Source organism: Crotalus tigris, unplaced genomic scaffold (assembly GCF_016545835.1).
Source record: "Crotalus tigris isolate CLP2741 ecotype Arizona unplaced genomic scaffold, ASM1654583v1 scf7180000018056.531417, whole genome shotgun sequence".
NCBI classification, from domain to species: Eukaryota; Metazoa; Chordata; class Lepidosauria; order Squamata; family Viperidae; genus Crotalus; species Crotalus tigris.
This window is the reverse complement of record NW_024096799.1, coordinates 1-20,341: the sequence shown is the minus strand read 5'-3', so window position 1 is coordinate 20,341 and position 20,341 is coordinate 1.

The window sequence follows — 20,341 nt, the reverse complement described above, 5'->3', positions numbered from 1 at the left end:
TTGATTTCTTGTGAAATGAGTTACATGTCTATAAATTGAATTGAAAAGCATCACTGGCTCTAGATGGAACTGCTGTAATAGCTATTTGTACACAGGCAGAGTGAATGGCAATCAAGATTTAATCCAATATTTAACCCAGTATTTGCTCTAAAAAGCCGGGGGGTTTTATTACTATTAATAAAAAAAAATAATTCCAGAAGGAATATGATCTCATGACTAAGCACATAAATACAGCCTCTGTAATGTTCCATGAACTTTTAGGGCAACTCATCTTTTTAAAACGTATTTTTAGAAGAGGGAAAAATATACAGCACACATATATTCCCCCATTTCCTCTCCACCCCCATCTCCAAAACATAGATCAAATTGACAAGCTGAAGTAGCTCATTTAAGGAATATCAAAATATTCCATTTTGAGCTGGCAGAGCAAAACATAATAAAATCTCTCACAGCTCTCTGCTCACTGAAATAAAGAAGCTAATGAAATTGATCTTTTGTGTTACAGCCAAATGTGTTTCAATGGAAAGAAACCTGTCTGAATCCTATCAATTAGCAACAATTCAAGTGAACTTGCTCTCCCATCTCTCTCACTGCATTTTTGTTCCACGGTATATAAGACTGGCTCTAGGAATTTGTGGCTGCCCCAATATCTTTGCTATCCTATTTATTCATATATCATGATGAAATAACAACAGATACATTTTATAACGCTCTTAGATTTTTTGAATACACTCCATGCATGGTCCTATTGGCTTTAGGGTATGGCTAAATGGAATATTATTATTATTATCCACATACTGCAGATTGTGAAGGGGTTTACCAAATCCCATAAGCTTCATTAGGATGTCACCTTTTTGCTCAGAAACTTTCTGCTGTATAGTTTCTTCCCACATTATTTGGATAATAATGAGAAGCAAAGGTTAATGTGGAAGAAACCCACATTTTAGCTGCTCTCCAATTTAGAAAAGTTGTGGATTTTTCATATTACCCAAGCGCACTACAGAAAAGATATTATGTTCTTACCTAGCAGAGACAATGTTTTTTAAAAAAACTGTATTATTGAAGAAAGGAGATTTGAATCTGGGACTTCCTGATTTAAACTAATTAGGTACCACATGTATTGCAAAATGTGCACATTTTCCATGCTCCCAGGAATCACATTTAGAAACTGATTTATTTGAAATACATCTGACCCTGTTTTCAACACAAATAGCTAGGCAAATAAGGAATTAAGGTGCACCCTCATTCTCTCTGTAGATGACCATGCCCTGGGGTCAGGACATGACTTTGGGATATTCCGTTCATCTCATCCTCAGCCCACAGTGGAGGCCACTTAAAGTCAGATTTATATATTATAGAATCTAAGTGATCACATTGGAAAATATTTACAAGCACAATTATCAAGCTATCATGTTAATAATAATAATAATAATAATAATAATAATAATAATAATAATAATAATTGTCGATAAGAAAGACAAAAAAGTCTGGATAGTGGACGTGGCAGTGCCTGGAGACAGCAGAATAGAAGAGAAAGAACTGGAGAAGATAACAAAATACAAAGACCTACAAATAGAAATAGAAAGACTGTGGCAAAAGCAAGCAAGGGTAGTACCAATAGTAATAGGCTCCTTGGATGCAATCCCAAAACAACTGGAGCACCACTTGAACACCATTGGCATTGACAAATTCGCTATTAGTCAATTGCAAAAGGCAGCCTTATTAGGAACTGCTTCCATCCTGCGACGATACCTGTAACACCATCAAACATCCACATCTGCCTATCCCAGGTCCTGGGTAAGGACTCAATAGGTAGACAAAATGCCAAATCCAGTCTGAACATCTGGCTGACTGTGCAATGATCCATAATAATAATAATCAAAGCACTACATGGCCAATACATGAAAAAAATAGCTGGGAAAGCAGATAATAATAAAACCTGGCAATGGCTAAGAGCAGGAAAATTGAAGAAAGAGACCGAGGGACTAATTCTGGCTGCGCAAGACCAAGCCTTAAGGACAAATGCATACAACGTCAAAATTGAGAAGACAGCAAAAGACAGTAAGTGCCGCCTATGCAAAGAAGCTGAAGAAACAGTGGACCACTTGGTAAGCTGTTGCAAGAAGATTGCACAGACTGATTACAAGCAGCGGCATGACAAAGTAGCAACAATGGTGCATTGGAAGATCTGCAAAAAATATCATTTGCCTGTAAGCAAAAACTGGTGGGATCATAAAATAGAGAAAGTCATAGAAAATGATAAAATTAAACTGCTCTGGGACTTCAGAATTCAAACAGACAAGCACCTGCAACATAACACCCCAGACTTAACAATTGTCGATAAGAAAGACAAAAAAGTCTGGATAGTGGACGTGGCAGTGCCTGGAGATAGCAGAATAGAAGAGAAAGAACTGGAGAAGATAACAAAATACAAAGACCTACAAATAGAAATAGAAAGACTGTGGCAAAAGCAAGCAAGGGTAGTACCAATAGTCATAGGCTCCTTGGGTGCAATCCCAAAACAACTGGAGCACCACTTGAACACCATTGGCATTGACAAATTCGCTATTAGTCAATTGCAAAAGCGGCCTTACTAGGAACTGCTTCCATCCTGCGACGATATCTGTAATACCATCAAACATCCACATCTGCCTATCCCAGGTCCTGGGTAAGGACTCGATAGGTAGACAAAATGCCAAATCCAGTCTGAACATCTGGCTGACTGTGCGATGATCGATAATAATATATAATCAACTCCTAATAGACAAAATGATCTTGGAAAACTGCAAGAGAAGGAAGACCAACCTGAATGTGGCATGGATTGACTACAAAAAGGCATTTGACTCTCTGCCACATGACTGGATAATCAAGTGCCTAGAAATAACAGGAGTCAGTAGAAACATCAGAAAATTTGTGCAAAAATCGATGGCACAATGGAAGACACAGTTGCAGATCAATGGTGAGAAGCTGGGAGAGGTTAATATCAAGAGAGGAATATTTCAAGGAGATTCATTATCACCATTACTATTTGTTATTGCACTGTTTCCTCTGTCAACAATACTGAATAACTCAGGACATGGCTATCAAACATCAAAAACATCTGCCAGACTATCCCACCTCCTTTACATGGATGATCTGAAGCTGTATGGAAAAACATCATCTGAAATAGAATCGCTGCTCAACACTGTCCGTATATATAGCCAAGATATTGTAATGGAGTTTGGCTTGGACAAATGTGCCACACTTACTATCAAACAAGGAAAAATAGTGAAAACTGAAGGAATCAAGATGCCCCACGAAAATAACATTAAGAGTCTGGATGAGGAAGAGTACTACAAATACTTGGGTATCCTTCAAGCTGACAACATCAAGCACACTGAAGTCAAGAAAAAGATTAGAGGTGAATACATCAAGAGAGTGAAGAAGATCTTAAAATCCAAACTCAATGGAGGAAATACCATAAAGGCAATCAACACCTGGGCAATCCCAGTCATTAGGTACACAGCTGGAATAGTGGACTGGACTCAAGCAGAACTAAAAGCAATGGATAGGCAGACCAGAAAAATAATGACAATGAATCATGCCCTTCATCCACGCAGTGACATTGATAGACTTTATCTACCAAGGCAAATAGGTGGGCGTGGAATGCTACAAGTACATCAGATGGTTGAAGAAGAAAAAATGGCTTTCGAAGAATATCTGAAGAACAATGATGAAGATGCACTGAAATTAGTATATCAGGAAGGCTTACTAACTACTGGAGAGACCAAACTGGCCTACAAGAAAGACCAAATGAAGAACAGAATAGAGGCATGGGAAGACAAAGCACTACATGGTCAATACATTAAAAAAATAGCTGGGAAAGCAGATAATAATAAAACCTGGCAATGGCTAAGAGCAGGAAAATTGAAGAAAGAGACCGAGGGACTAATTCTGGCTGCACAAGACCAAGCCTTAAGGACAAATGCATACAAAGTCAAAATTGAGAAGACAGCAACAGACAGTAAGTGCCGCCTATGCAAAGAAGCTGAAGAAACAGTGGACCACTTGGTAAGCTGTTGCAAGAAGATTGCACAGACTGATTACAAGCAGCGGCATGACAAAGTAGCAACAATGGTGCATTGGAAGATCTGCAAAAAATATCATTTGCCTGTAAGCAAAAACTGGTGGGATCATAAAATAGAGAAAGTCATAGAAAATGATAAAATTAAACTGCTCTGGGACTTCAGAATTCAAACAGACAAGCACCTGCAACATAACACCCCAGACTTAACAATTGTCGATAAGAAAGACAAAAAAGTCTGGATAGTGGACGTGGCAGTGCCTGGAGACAGCAGAATAGAAGAGAAAGAACTGGAGAAGATAACAAAATACAAAGACCTACAAATAGAAATAGAAAGACTGTGGCAAAAGCAAGCAAGGGTAGTACCAATAGTCATAGGCTCCTTGGGTGCAATCCCAAAACAACTGGAGCACCACTTGAACACCATTGGCATTGACAAATTGCTATTAGTCAATTGCAAAAGGCGGCCTTATTAGGAACTGCTTCCATCCTGCGACGATATCTGTAATACCATCAAACATCCACATCTGCCTATCCCAGGTCCTGGGTAAGGACTCGATAGGTAGACAAAATGCCAAATCCAGTCTGAACATCTGGCTGACTGTGCGATGATTGAGAATAATAATAATAATTGCAAAAGGCAGCCTTATTAGGAACTGCTTCCATCCTGCGACGATATCTGTAATACCATCAAACATCCACATCTGCCTATCCCAGGTCCTGGGTAAGGACTCGATAGGTAGACAAAATGCCAAATCCAGTCTGAACATCTGGCTGACTGTGCGATGATCGATAATAATAATAATAATAAAGTTGGAAGGGACCTTGGAGGTCATCAAGTCCAATCTCCTGCTCAGGTAGGAAATCCTACACCATTTTGGACAGATGGCTGTCCAGGTTCTTCTTAAAAACTTCCAGTGTTGAAGCATTCACCACTTCTGGAGACAGGTTGTTCCATTGGTTAATTGTTCTAACTGTCAGGAAGTTTCTCCTTAGTTCTAGGTTGCTTCTCTCCTTGATTAGTTTCCATCCGTTGCTTCTTGTCCTGTCTGCAGGTGCTTTGGAGAGTAGCTTGACTCCCTCTTCTTTGTGGCAGCCCCTAAGATGTTGGAACACTGCTATCATGTCCTCTCTCGTCCTTCTCTTCATTAAACTAGATATACCCAATTCCAGCAACCGTTCTTTATATGCTTTAGCCTCCAGTCCCTTAATCATCTTTGTTGCTCTTCTCTGTACTCTTTCTAGAGTCTCAGCATCTTTTTTGCATCGTGGTGACCAAAACTGGATGCAGTATTCCAAGTGTGGCCTTACCAAGGCATTGTAAAGTGGTATTAATACTTCACGTGATCTTGATTCTATTCCTCTGTTTATGCAGCCCAGCACTGAGTTGGCTTTTTTGGCAGCTGCAGCACACTGCTGGCTCATATTTAAGTGATTGTCCACTAGGACTCCGAGATCCCTCTCATAGTTACTACTATTGAGCAAGGTACCCCATATACTATACCTATACATTTGGTTTTTCTTGCCTAAATGTAGAACCTTACTTTTTTTCACCATTGAATTTCATTTTGTTAGATAGCGCCCATTGTCATTAACTAGCTCCTAAACCTCTATGAGACGCAATTTGGTGTGGTGGTTAAGGCATCAGGACAGAAATCAGGAAACTGGGTTTAGTCCCACTTTAGTCACAAAACCAAATGGATGACCTTGGGCCAGTCACTTTCTTTCAGCCCTAGGAAGGAGGCAAAGGCAAACTTCAGGGACTTGTCCACACATTCTCTGAGAATCAGACATGATTGAATCAGGAGAAAAAATCCTCCATGACTATTTTGGTTTAGGATTCAGTAGAGACTAATTTAATACCCAGGCTTGGGGCCCTGATCATTAATTAATGAAGGACCGTGTTTCTTGGCTCTATTAACATCTATGGCAATAATTTTACTTGGCAACCATATACATTTATTTTGTATTGTTTTAATTGTTTTTATGATGTACACTATCCAAATGTTGAGATGGGCAGCTATAGAAATTAAATAATTTTGTGGACCATCTGCCCATGTCATTCCTAACTGCTCAGACATTACACGTACACTCTTTATATATGCAGTTTAAGAACTTGTTTGAAACATGATCTAAATTGTAATACAAGTAGTCCTCAACTTGCAACAGTTCATTTAGTAACTTCATTTGAAGTTACAACAGTACTGAAAAAAGTGACTTATGGCTGTTTTTCACACTTATGACCATTGCAGCATCCCTATGGTAATATGATCAAAATTCAAATGCTTGGCAGCTGGTTCATATGTATGACGGTTGCAGTGTCCCGTGGTCATGGAACATCTTTTGCAACCTTCCGATAAGCAAAATCAATGGGGAATCCAGATTCATTTAACATCCATGTTATTAACAACTGCAGTGATTCACTTAACAACTGTGTCAAGAAAGGTTGTAAAATGGGGCAAAATTTGTTTAACAACTGTCTTGCTTAGCAACAGAAATCTTGGGCTCAGTTGTGGTTGTAAATCAAGGATTACCTACGCATAAGTATTTTTTCAGCTAGTTCAGCTTACTTTATTCAGATTATTAGAAATATTTATATCTACTCACATAACTTGGCTCAAATACAATATGCCCATCTGCAGTAGCCTTGGGGTAAAATCTCCCTTGATGGAAGTTCACCGTAAGATTCTCCTGACATAGACTTATGAATTTTTTGAGGTATTAAAGATACCGCTGCATTTCCTGCCCCTGCTCCCAGAAGCTGCTATACAGGAGAGGACAAAATTTGTTATCAAGTTAAGGAGATAGCTCTGAAACCTTAGGGCTTCTGCTTTCTAGGAAAGCATGAGAATTTGTTTCCATTCAGATGCATAATATTTTTTAAAAAATGCTCAGCAAGGGACTTACTGCAGTTGCTAGTTCAACAACCATCATACAATTGATATAGCCCAGTGGTTCTCAACCTTTTTAATGCCGCGACCCCCAACCAGTTGTAAGTCGAGGACTACTCAACCGGTCGTAAGTCAAGGACTACTCAACTGGTGCAGCAGCACCATTTGCAGAATGGGACTTTTGGCGGGCTCAGCAGGGCAGAGACAGCCTGGACAATTCCTATTGGCTTTTGAAAGCCAATAGAATTAGACTCTATTCAAGAGAGTCTATTCTATTGGCTTTCAAAAGCCAATAGACTAAAAGGGAGTAGCACAGCTAAGGAAAAAGAGAAAAAATGGCGAACTATGTTGTTTGGCGACCCCTGTGAAATGGTCGTTCGACCCCAAATGGGGTCCCAACCCATAGGTTGAGAACCACTGATATAGCCCTTTTCATAAATGTAACTGGAGATGGTAAAGCTGTCAGTGAAGCCATTTAAAAAAAAAAATACAATGGATGATGTAATTTTATATAAAAGTTAAAAGTGGATAATAATACTTCTGTCAAACATTTGATTTAAAAAAATAACAGAGTTAGAAGGGACCTTGGAGTTCTTCTAATCCAACCCCTTGCTCAGGCAGGAAACCCTACATCATTTCAGACAACCCTACACCATTTCAGACAATTTCTATTTCTATAGATTTTTGGGAATACCACAGTGCCAATCCAGATTGATCAACTATTTTTTCCTTTTTTTATGTTAGAATTTTTAAATGCTAAAATCTCACATCAAAAATGACAATATTCAGCAACAGAATATTAAAAACCTCTTAGGACTCACCATAATAATGCCATAAGTTGCCATTCTCATAGAAGGAGATTTTCCAAGAAAGATCCTCACTTGAAATCCCTGAATTAATCAAGAAACTGGATTCTATTCATTTCAGCTTGATTAGAGGCCATTACATTACAGCTGTTAAGTAATTCAGCAGATCATGAACCAATGGAGGGAAACCTAACTACTATTTCTCCTTCCCCGTGATGGCTTCAGCATTTGGAAGCTGAAAGATGAGAAACTTACTGCTGTTGCTGCTGGAGCCAGGCAGACAGAAGAGCAGGTAATGAAGCTCTCAGCACATATCTAGATGATTATAGCCTTTTCATTATGGCGAAGAAGGTAGAGACAAATGGAGGTCTTCCATGGTGCTGAACTTTCAGTTACAGCCCTAACAACAGTGCTGGGTTTTCCCGAAATTCAATATTCCTCTCCAATATATTGGATTCTTAGATTTCAGAAATGTAGCTGTCTTAAAAGCAGACCCTCCTTAAGTTGCATTTTGCAGCTTTAAGAGCCATCTGGTTTGACTGACCAGCAGAATCCAGATCAGACAAAAGAACAGTATACTAGTGCCAATCTTCTGCAGTGGTTTGAGTCCCCAATTCCAGAATAGAGGGTTCAGGAAGCTAAGAAGTGCACTGACTAATAGCTATGGATAATGGACTCTTATCCCTCCTAACGTCTGGAGGCCCAGGCACCATCAATCCCTGAGATCAGAGCTATGCAGCGAAAACATACATCAGTTTCTTGTGGAAAAAGTAAAAGAACTTAAAAAAAAAGGGCTTTTACGAATTCCAAGGGTGAAACAGAGAGGTTTTTATTTTTGCGCAAAGGTTCAGAAGTGATTAACAATCAGCAAATTTCTGAACAAGGGGGCGGGTCTAAACTAAAGCTTTATAGGTTTCTTTTTCTCAGGAACAAAGGAAGCATAGATAGAATCTTACATTGTATATGGAATCTACTTTGTGTAACATTCAGATAATTTCTCACATGTTAGGTCCATTTCTCATGGAAATACAATGAATAGAAAGTTTTACTTTTAAACAATGTTTCTAAATATGCATTATTAGGTCATTCACGTACTGTTAATACAGCTTTTGGCTAACACAGCTTTTGTTATGTCCCGAGCCTTGCAAACGGCTCGGGGTGTTTGCAGGCGGTCCCGGGCAGGTGCAAAGCTGCCCGGGACCAGACAGGCTGTCGCCAGCGCCGTGCGCATGCGCGGGTGCTGGTGCGGGAAAAGTATCGCATTGACCCGGGAAATGTCTATATAAGAAGCTGGGAGGTTTTGGGAGCTGCTGAAGCCATCTACTTGTAAGCTGAACGCAGAATAAAGAAAACTGAGAACTACAACTGCTTCTCGTGTCTTACATTTCCGCGAAGGACTCAACAGCTTTCTTTCAGAAATTATGCAGACACATGATTTTTGCTTTTAGTGATTTTTCGTTATTATTATTATTATTCTACTTTATTCTTCTTTATTCTATGTTATTCTATTTCTTTCCCACTTTACTTTCTTCCTTTTCCTCCATCCTTTGATGTATTTAAAATCTATCTTATGTAGGCTCCACCCATTTTCTCCCTTGCCTTTCTTTCTTATCCCCATCCATTACATGTAGGCTGGCTGTTCAAGCCACCTTTTCCCTTCTTCTCCTGGAGGGAAGTTATGCCTAACTTCCAAACTCAGATATGTGTAGCTGCACCTTTGCTTATTAAAAGTTCACTCTCTTAAAACAGAGCAAAGAGCTTGTGCAAAGCATGTATTGGACTTAATCCTCTTCCCCCTAAAACTGCAGTGTAGATGCTATCCCACTGCTAGCCCCCTGGGATTGTTCAATGCTATTCCCTCAACACTGCTTGTGCCTTTTCCCCACCGACAATTATTTCCCAGTCATCATTATTTTCTTTTTCATTGCCATTTCATACTGACTGTTCCTTCTTCTACTGAATTTTTTTTTCAAGTTTTCATTGCTATTCCCTCAACGCTGTTTATTGCTTAAAAGACTATTTTCCCTTGAATGCTATTTCCCCAGTGATTGCTGTTAGATGTATGCAGTATTCAGATCCAAAGAGGACAACATTGCTTTACCCTTGGTGGGCCTTTTCCTGGGCTAACTAATAGTTACACAGGTTGTGAAACATGTGGATTTGAGCTAAAAGGTTAGCAAAAGGGTGGTGACATATAAATAGAAAAGGATGTGAAAAGAACATTGTGCTTAAAAATATAAGACAGCTAACAATGGCTGAACATCAGTCATAAGGGCCTAATCCCAAAAGAGACTTGGAGAATGTCAGCATCCTGATACCATGGATCAGATATTTTCACAAAACAATTACAGAGACCATATAACCATATATATTTTCAAATCATTTAAATAAAGGAAACGGTTATCAACTGTCATCAACATGGCAGTTGGTGATTGGTTATGAGTATTCTATTCCATGAAACACTCACAATACATAAGGATGACACACCTGTTCCCAGTTTCACATTTGTTTTGAATAGTTGTGCAGCAAGTAAATGACAACACAAACTCATTGTCTTCCCCGGAAGTCGTTTTACAGACAATACAGTATTGTTGGAAAATGGTTTATTCAGGTCAGTAGTATTCATTCATTTAGAGATTCAAAGGCTTCTGTTCCTATCACATAATATCTACATTTGGGGGAGGGGGCACGATTGTAGGAACTTTAAAGGGTAAAATGAAAAATATTCTTTTCATCCTTAACACAAAGTGCCAAAAAAAGGCCAAAACATTTAAATGGTGATATTAAAGTATCATCAGCACATGCCTGTAGCATCCAAGCAAGGCACAACAATAAAGTGCATCCCTTCAGACAATGTTTCTTAAATGTTTTGCTTTTAGGACCCTTTTCTGTAGTATATGGATTATACTATATTTATTGATGTTTACTGCATTTAAAATTAAAGTTGATGCATTTGTAGAATATTTATTTATTGGATCATGTAAATACAAGATTATACCCACTAGATATCAACATAGAATATTTTCATCAAAAACTTTTTTAAAACTAAAAATACTAATGCGAAGAATAATATATTAAATGTTTGCATGTATCTTCAAAATCTTGTAAATAAATTTGATTTTGTAGACCCCTGAGGGAGTCTTGGGGTATCCCTCTCCCCCCCCCACCCAGGGATCCTCAGACCACACTTTAGGAAAACTGCCTTTAAAAGATTTCAAAGGTGAAGTTGAAAAAGCTTGTTATAAGTACTTTGGGTTACTTCAAGACTCATGTTTGTCATTAGAAACACAATCTGACATGGAGCACTTTTGCCAGATTAGATTAGCATATCACTGCAATATTCCATTTTCTGGTTACCTCTGGTTTAGAATATTGCAATACATTGCAGAGATAGATAACCTTCAATACCATCCAAAAACTCCAGGCAATACAAAATACTAGGAAATTGACAATACAGAACTGGGAACAGATAGAATTGTGCTTTTTTTTCTATTAAGCAATCCAACTCTCTGAGCAGTGGTAATTGTTAATAATTGCATGCATGAAGCTTACCAAGACTGCATAATTAAGAACAGAAATTCAAATTGCAAAGGTGGAAGTTATCACTAAGTTTTATTTATTAAAATATATGTATTCTTATATTTATTACAACATTCAGTTGCTCATATGAATTCCATTCCATTCAGTATATCTTATTGTCCATGACAGTATAACCACAATAGGAAATGTAGTTTTCAAACAGTGAACACTCAGTACTGATGTAACACAACAGCTATCTAATGTAGAAAGAAAACCTGCATTGATTTTTTTTCTAGTTAGTTCACAACAAAGCTTTGATAATAAAACAGTCAGACTTCCTGAAATCAAATTCTCAATGTCCTTTAGAAGATGTTGAATGACACATATGAATTCTAGATTACTCACCTTAAAAATGCATTTATATCATTACTGAAGTATTAAAATGGCATAATAAAAGAAAAATGTGGCCTTGAAACTAATAAAAAAACCTTAAATAGTGTGATCCTACATTGGTCTATTCAAGAATCATGCCCTATGAAATCTTCCTGATTCTCCCAACTTGAATCCAGTCACCAGATAGCATAATTTAAATATTTTCTTTTAGAACATTTTCAAGGACATCCATATCATCTGTTACAGGCATGTCAAACTCACAATGTCACATGATGTCGCATGACGTATCACAACTTTTTCCCCATTGCTGGCAATGGGGTGGGCACGGTTTCAGCATGACACATCCGGCCTGCGGGCCAGCAGTTTGACATGCCTGATCTATTATATATTATTGTTTTATACCAAAACAATATAGTTTTTGCATGTCATGAATAAAAGAACTAATTAAAATCCCACCATTCTCTGAAGCTGTTAATAAAAACCTTTGAAGTATATGCAAAAAATAAATTTCAGGAAAGAAGTTCAAAAGAACTTCCAATGTAATAATTGGATATACTGACATGGAACCTTAATTACAGAATGTGCATATTACATGAAGTTCATAAAACATCACGTAGATAGTTGATGAAATGTGGAGTTCTTCAAGGATTTGGTTGAAGAGCTTGTATATAAGCCTGTCTCAGAATAGGCTGTTATCTCCCTGGATTATAAGCAATAGTGAACAGAACAGGAAATCATTTTAAACAAGTATACTGCTAGAATGAAATTTTTATAGCAGAAAAATGAATAACAATTTAAAAAAGTTTTAAGCAAGCTGAGATATATATTTGTATAAAATATGCCAACATTTAAAAAGATATTCAAGCCTGTGTTTAAGGCTTGTGTTTAATTTATTATCATAAATATTTTACTATATAATGCCGTGCATTTCTACTCAAAAGTAAGTTTTACCTAAATTAATGGGACTTATTTTCATGTACTGATGCATGCTCATATGACATTTGACACAATATCATATATTCAAGGTAATTGCTATTACTCTTATCAACACTTTTAAATGCATACATGCTTAATGCGTTTTTCCTATGAATTAAACCACGTGAAAATAGGTTGGTTTGCAACACAAGCAAATAAGTCAACATTTTCAATATTATAAGTGAAGATGAACTATTTTTATTTTGTGTTGTGGAATGAGCTGTTGTATAGACAACCCATGTTAGGTACTCTCCTAGTATGATTAATCCTTGACTTACGATCTCAGTTGACTCCCAACATTTCTGTTGCTAAGTCAGACATTTGTTAAGTAAGTTTTGCCCCATTTTACAACCTTTTTGCCATCATTGTTAAGTGAATCACTGCATTGTTAAGTTGGTAACATGTTTGTTAAGTGAATCTGGCTTCCCCATTGACTTTGCTTGTCAGAAGGTCACAAAAGGTAATCTTGTGACCCCGGAACACTGCAGCCATCATAAGTATGAACCAGTTGCCAAATATCTGAATTTTGATCACATGACCATGAGAATGCTGCAATGGTGGTAAATGTGAAAAATAGTCTTAAATCACTTTTTTTCAATGATACTGTAACTTTGAATGGTCACTAAATGAACTGTTGTAAGTTGAGGACTACTTGTAGAAGAGTACCTTACCTATGTTCACTTTTGGCTCAGATATCAGACCTTACCTCTAGATTGGTGAAAGGAAATAATTATGGATTAAATAAAAATGGTTTTATTATTCCCATTTTCCTGTGGGTTTTTCTTTTTCTTTTGAAAAACAAACCACACAAACCAAGTTTTCCACTACCAAGACCGCAACCCACTTCCCAAAGAGGTGGAAGGATCTTCCCTCCAGCCCATTCCACGGTTGCTGGGTCCTATCATGGAAGATCAGTATGACATCGATGAGGTGTTGGATTCCCAGTGCCCTAAATAGATGGATACTGTGCTCCGCCTGGACCCGCCCCCACCCAACTAATCACCATCTGGAGCAGTGGTTCTCAACCTGTGGGTCGGGACCCCATTTGGGGTCGAACGACCATTTCACGGGGGTCGCCAAACAATGCTGTCCGCCATTTTTCCCCTTTTCTTTGGCCACGCCCCTGGCACCCAGTGATGTATAAGTGGTTGGGGGTCACCACAACATGGGGAACTGTATTATGGGGTCGTGGCATTAGAAAGGTTGAGAACCACTGATCTGGAGCAACAGTTAGGAGCAATCATTCCACAGCAGCATCCCTCTTCTTCCAGCAAGCAGCCTGTTTGGGACTCAGTTATGCAGATTACAAGCCTGGCAACAAGGAAAGGCAAGGACCAGGAGCAGACTCAAAAGCCCCCACTGTTTTCTCTGCCAATCAGCTGTTTGGCAGACTGCCCAACAGCTGAGCCAGCAAAACAGGAAGTTCCAGCCATCCCCCATTGTCCTGCATGTTGGCTAGGTGGCAGCCGGTTTTTGAACCTTCAGAAGGCTACCGCTGCCCAGCTGAGTCCCAGCATGCAGCTGAAGGCTGTCGCCGATGCCCCCGGCAGCTGCCATCACTCCATCCACCAACAGAACCCTCCCCAGTTAGTGTCAAGCCTCGCAGGGGCTTGACAGGAACATTATTCAAATGAGCACCAAACATGCTTCAACAACCTGGAAAGCCAGAAAGAAGAACCACCACCTATAAAACTTCCAACAAAATGAATACCTACACATCTTCATCAAAAAGAATCTGACCACACAACCTGCTACAACACAGCCAGCACAACCTATGAAAAAAATAACACTCCCATAGATCAAAAACATCTGTGTGAACCATACTGTGTCAACTAAACTCTCCAAAATCCCTTAAGCAAGTCAAAAGACTCAATAGCCAGGACAGGGTCATCTGCAACATATAATGCAAGGACTGTAACACCCACTATGTAGGGCAGACATGCAAGAGGCTAGCAGAACATGTCCCTGAATGCCAACAGAAAGTCAGAAATTATGCTAAAAAATTTCCGTTTCAGCTGGGAAACTATTAGCATTTTAGATCAAGCCAAATCGGAAAAAACCTAGAGAATCCCTGGAAGCTTGACATTCAGACAAATCAGCCATCAATAGACAAATAGATAAATCACATTTTCATACTATTCAAAAGAGGCAATAACAAATCTAGGAAGGAAACAAAAAGACTAGAACACATATTCTCTAGCAGTCAACACTCAAATAATAAGGGATTGACATCAGATAGTCAGGCAAAAAACAATACTCTAAAAAGGGAACTGCCAAGGAGGAAATCACATTCCCATCCAACCTGGCACAACAAGCTACTATATAAACAGGTAGAAAACCCAGCATTCACTCACACTGATGACATTACCTAGTTGGGTAATAAAATGTCTACAAACAAACAACCAAGCTCAGAGAGCACTCAGAATTCTTAAGAGATATATAATTAATTTTGTTAAAGAACCCCAGTTATTTTAGGGATACAGGATATTGGAAAGTTCTTATGCAGCACTTGTATAATTCAGTGGAGAAAACCATGGTAATCATAACAGTATAAGGCAGATTTTGACTAGCTCTTCATAAATACAGATCGTCAAACAGTTTCTAATTTTTCATAAAATAAAATAGTCATTGCATATAAAAATGAGAGACATTCGCAGCCTTCTTTTGCAAATGTAACATTATTAATAAATTGTGCACATGTAGAAGACTGCAAATGTCAAGCAATTGATTTCCTGTTTTTCATATTAAATCTTCAGGGAGTTAGCCTACTTTTCTTGCCTAGATCAAATTGGGATGCTTGCTTCCTAATGCTATGTTATTTACAATGAAAGGAGGCATGACCCAGAAGGCACAAAAATCAGTCAATACCTTATTAACAAAATTTGTAGCCAGGGGCTATAGAAGAGGGCCCATAAAGAAGGAGCCATCAAAGCTATTGTTAAGAAGAACCTTAAAGAGATATTAAGAATTAAGATTGGAATTTGCACAAACCTATGCTTAGAAATAATAGTTTACAAGGTCAGAGGGAGACTGTTTTTGTTTTAGCCCTATTACCATGAAGTATTTGAGGGAGACATTGCTACAGCTTTGTGAGATCAAAGCTTTGTGAGGTCACTTTCAGTCCCATGATGCTATGAAGCTATCAAGATTTTGAAGGTCAAATCCATTATGGCAAATTCACAAGAAGATCAAAAACATGATACCCAGTATTTGCTTCAATGTTCTTATTACTTTATAAATGTAAAGTAAAAATAAGTTGCTAGGTATTTATTGTGAAATATACTTCCTCTTCAGCAAAAGCCATAATTCCACTGGTCCTTTAGTGTGGTTTTGATAAGAATAGATAAACTCAAAAACATTCTCATGAAATTTGACTAAAGGAGGAATTTGAATTTTAGCTGATAAGATGAATGTCCAATCTGAATATCAGAGAGACATCAGTAGATAAAGGAGCTACTTTTCCAAGGTTCTCTGCCTCTAGGGAGAAGATCAAGCTTGTAATATAGTCCACCTTCAGGCAGAATTTGATCTTTCACCCAAGCAACATTCATATATTCTATTTTTATTGCTACATTATGAATAGCTTGGATTTACAATATATGTCTGTTACCACAAAAGCAAAAGAATCTTAATAGCATTCTAATTTAGTTGAATGGTGAAGAAAGTCAGTCAGTCCAACTCATTCTCACCAACATGCTGCAGTTTGCAATAGCAAATCTTAATCAGCAGTATCCTATATCTGCCCCTGAAGTGTTTGCAACAAAACAGGCTCAAAATGTGCTGAATGGAGATGCACATTAATAAAGTGTATGTCTCCAGGGGGATTCTGATGTCTCTCTGCTTAATGTTGCTATTACTGATCACACATTAAATCATGTTAGGGAGGGAAACACCTCTTTAAAGTTATTTAAGGTTCACTTTGCTTCAATGATTTCAATTTAAAAATTAGCATTTCAACATGCACCATTTATTATGTAAAAAAAACCATGGCATCATCTATATTCTACTGCCCTCTTGCTGAAAAAGAATATGCTGCCAAATGCCATAAAAGTTAAACATGCACAAGTGCTATTTTATTGAAATATGCAATTGTTGTATTGCTACTGCTTTAATTTACGCTTGTTGCTTAATACTGTGCTGATGAAAATTTATAATATAACTACTGTTTTCCTTGGTTGATTTAAGCAAAATGATGTGACTACTCAAAATATGCTTTGCCAGGAACGATGGCCACAGAATTTTCATTTTTGCAACATCATCCTTAGTACGATATGTTTAATCTCAAGAAATCCTTTCTAAGGATAGTGGACCTTACTTCAAGGTAGGATTTCATATGTTTTTCTCCAAAAATCAGAAAGCTCAGATAAAGGATTTCTGAATACAAGCTTCAAGATATCGGAAGTATTTACCATTTTGGTAATGGTTAACTACTGAATAAAAAGCCACGGACAGTTACTAGTTACAGCATCTGGATGCAGGAAGAATAACAGGTAGAAAATGTTGAAATATGCTACAAACATGTAGTGACTAATAGTTGACTGCTTTATCAGTAGCAAGTTCAAGGAAAGATACATGCTCAGAATAGTAAGGCATGGTATGGATGAAATGCATTCTGTGAAGCAATACCAACAGGAACCACTGAAAATCACTGCACTATATTTTCCTAGGAAAGCCATCAGTGTTTTAAAACAAGTATCTAATCATTTTTAGTCCTTTGCATATCTTAAAAGATGCAAAGGTGCAATAGCTGGGCCAGCCTAAAGATTGCAACCTGGATTGTTAAGTTTTATGCAAAACAGGATAGGTTGAAAACACTACCAAATATATGGAAAGATACTCAAGGACATATAGTCACAAATCAAATAATTAAGCCCTTATTAATAAAAGATTTCAGAATAGTGTATTGGATGTGAAACATATCTAGTAGCCAGTAGAAGCTCTAATAGAGATTTAGTACTGATAAACATAAGGATAAGCTTGAAAACCATCAAAAAGAAAAAATATTAAAATGGATAGGAACATGCTTCCATAGATGTACAGAAGCAAAGTATAAAGCAAGTAGGAAAAATGTTAAAAATTGTAGTGATGTGAATGAAAACTGGAATATTGTTTGTGAATTATTTATACTATTTGCCAATGAAAATCTCAGATCAACATAGACGCAGCAAAAGGAATAGATTCCAGAAGCATTTTAGAGCTCATAGATATTCTATTCTATTCTATTCTATTCTATTCTATTCTATTCTATTCTATTCTATTCTATTCCATTCCATTCTATGCCATGCCATGCCATGCCATTCCATTCCATTCCATTCCATTCCATTCCATTCCATTCCATTCCATTCTATTCTATTCTATTCTATTCTATTCTATTCTATTCTATTCCTTCTCACCCCTATGGATGGTTTGTTTCTTCCTGAATCTAGAGTCCTCTACCAGAGGCCTGGGAGTTTGAGGGTTCTGCACCTAGCACTGCACTCTTCTGGACAGAAAGCTCCAGTGTTGCTCCTGGATCTGTTTGGAGCTACTGTCCCAGCTTAGGAGTCCCAGCCACAAGTAATTCTACTATTATTGGGATTACTTTGGCTTTTATTTTTCTCTCTAATTCCTCCTTCAGGCTTTAGTATTTCTTCATCTTCTCATATTCTTTCTTCCTGGTGTTGCTGTCACTTGGCACTGTTACATATATCACCACCACTATCTTTTAGTCCTTGTCTCCTACCATAACATCTGGTTGATTAGCCAGTACTTGCCTGTCCATCTGAAATTTGGAAGTCCCACAGGATCTTAGCTCTGTTACTCTCCACATTATTTTTTTCTTTATATGTGAAATAGATAGATAGATAGATAGATAGATAGATAGATAGATAGATAGATAGATAGATAGATAGATAGATAGAGATAGAGAGAATGAGAAAATAAACATGAGGAGAAAATGTCAAGCTTCAAAAGAAAACTGGATAAGTAATAGGTGTAGTACAACTGAAATATGGAGATTCTCAGTCATCCAGGTGATAGTTGTCTCGAAGCTACTTTTTCAAAAAAGCAACTGGACTCTTTTTTTCCTTGAGAAAGAAGACATCAAAATTGTTGGGCCTGACTTTATACAAAGAATTCAGTTTAAAAAAAAATAAAACTCAAGGTTTGAAGGAGAAAAGTGAAAGAAGAAAACAATATTAGGCACCAGCAAGTGGGGCATTTTCTCTCTGATGAAAGATAAACTACTCATGAACAAGAGGTTAGGCATGAGGCTTTGCTCTGGCTGGTACACCAAGGTTGGCTGTTTGGCCAAAGGGGAGGGAGATGCTGGCAAATTTCACCCCGCTAAATGGTTGCATGGTAGATTCAAAAGTATGTATCCATTATGGAGATAAATTAAAGTTTGGAGAGTCAAGGAGAAGAGAAAGTGAAAGAAGCAAATTTGAAGTCCTTCTCAGATGGAAGAAACCAGGAGAAGACATGTACTTGTGAGGCACAAAAGACTAGGGCCACATGTAATGTTCTAGTTAAACTGATTTATTGGTCATGGCTAACAGTTAGCTGTATTTGGCCGCTAGATAAGGATTAACAGAATTCAAGAAGGGTTGGACTTAGTCCGCTGGTAGCAACATAAAGGCTGATTCGTCTTTTGTCTCTGCCTCCAGGCTCTGCCACTCCTTCTACAGTACTGTACTTTTGACAAAAACTGTTTAGGCTGTTATGTAAGAAAGAAGCTAGTTGAGAGCAACCCCCAGGAAATTCATCCCCCCTCCCCATATATCATGTGCTGTTTCCTAATGAAATAAGTGAAAACTAAAAAAAAGGTCAGAACTAGAGATGGATGGGTTTATTTGTTTATTTATTAAAATTTTCCTTTACACAATAACCATAGAAAAAGGGAAATTGCCCCTTAGAGCCTAAACAGTGGTGGAAGATTTAGTAGCTTGATGAAAATAGCTTCTGTAAGACCTGACAGAGCTTTTGCTACTAAAGGGATTTCAAGTCTCAAAACCAGAGTCAGCTTTCATGTTAACAGTAAAGAATACAGAACCAATATATGAAAAATAAGAATTCCATAAAGGAAGGTATTCCTCTTATAATATGCACAAAATTAAAGAGAACACTAAAATCTAATTTCTCAAAAAAAGTGATACAAAATGGGATCCTTTTCACTTACTGTTGTATCTCTATATATCAATCTATCTTGTTGAGGACAAAATAGACTGAGAAACTGAATTATTACCATCAATTACCTCGGGTTTTTTTTCTACAACATCCAGGATGTCACAGACAAAGGAGAGTTGAGGTGGAGATTTTCCCATTTTCTTCTAAGAATTTTCTCAGCAAAACATGGTTGAAATATACAAAGTATCTGAGTCTCAAAGCTAAGCCAGGACTTGATCAGAGGTCTTCCTAGTACATTTCTCCTTTTTTGTTTAGTTCATATTATGGTGCGCAATGTCATACTGAAGCAAGAGATGTTATGAATGATAACTAAGATAAAACTCTAACTAGGTTAGCCCCCATGTGTCTAATGTCTGGATAATGTTTCTGTCATTATCAAGATGACAGGCAGCTCCATCAGAATGATATTTCCCTCTTGCAAGCCACCTGCTGTTACAGGAGCTACATCAAAGCTGCCAATCTATAAACTCTAGCAACTATGCACAGCTAAGCTCTTAATACATTCTCAGGCTATTTGAAAAGAACAGTTC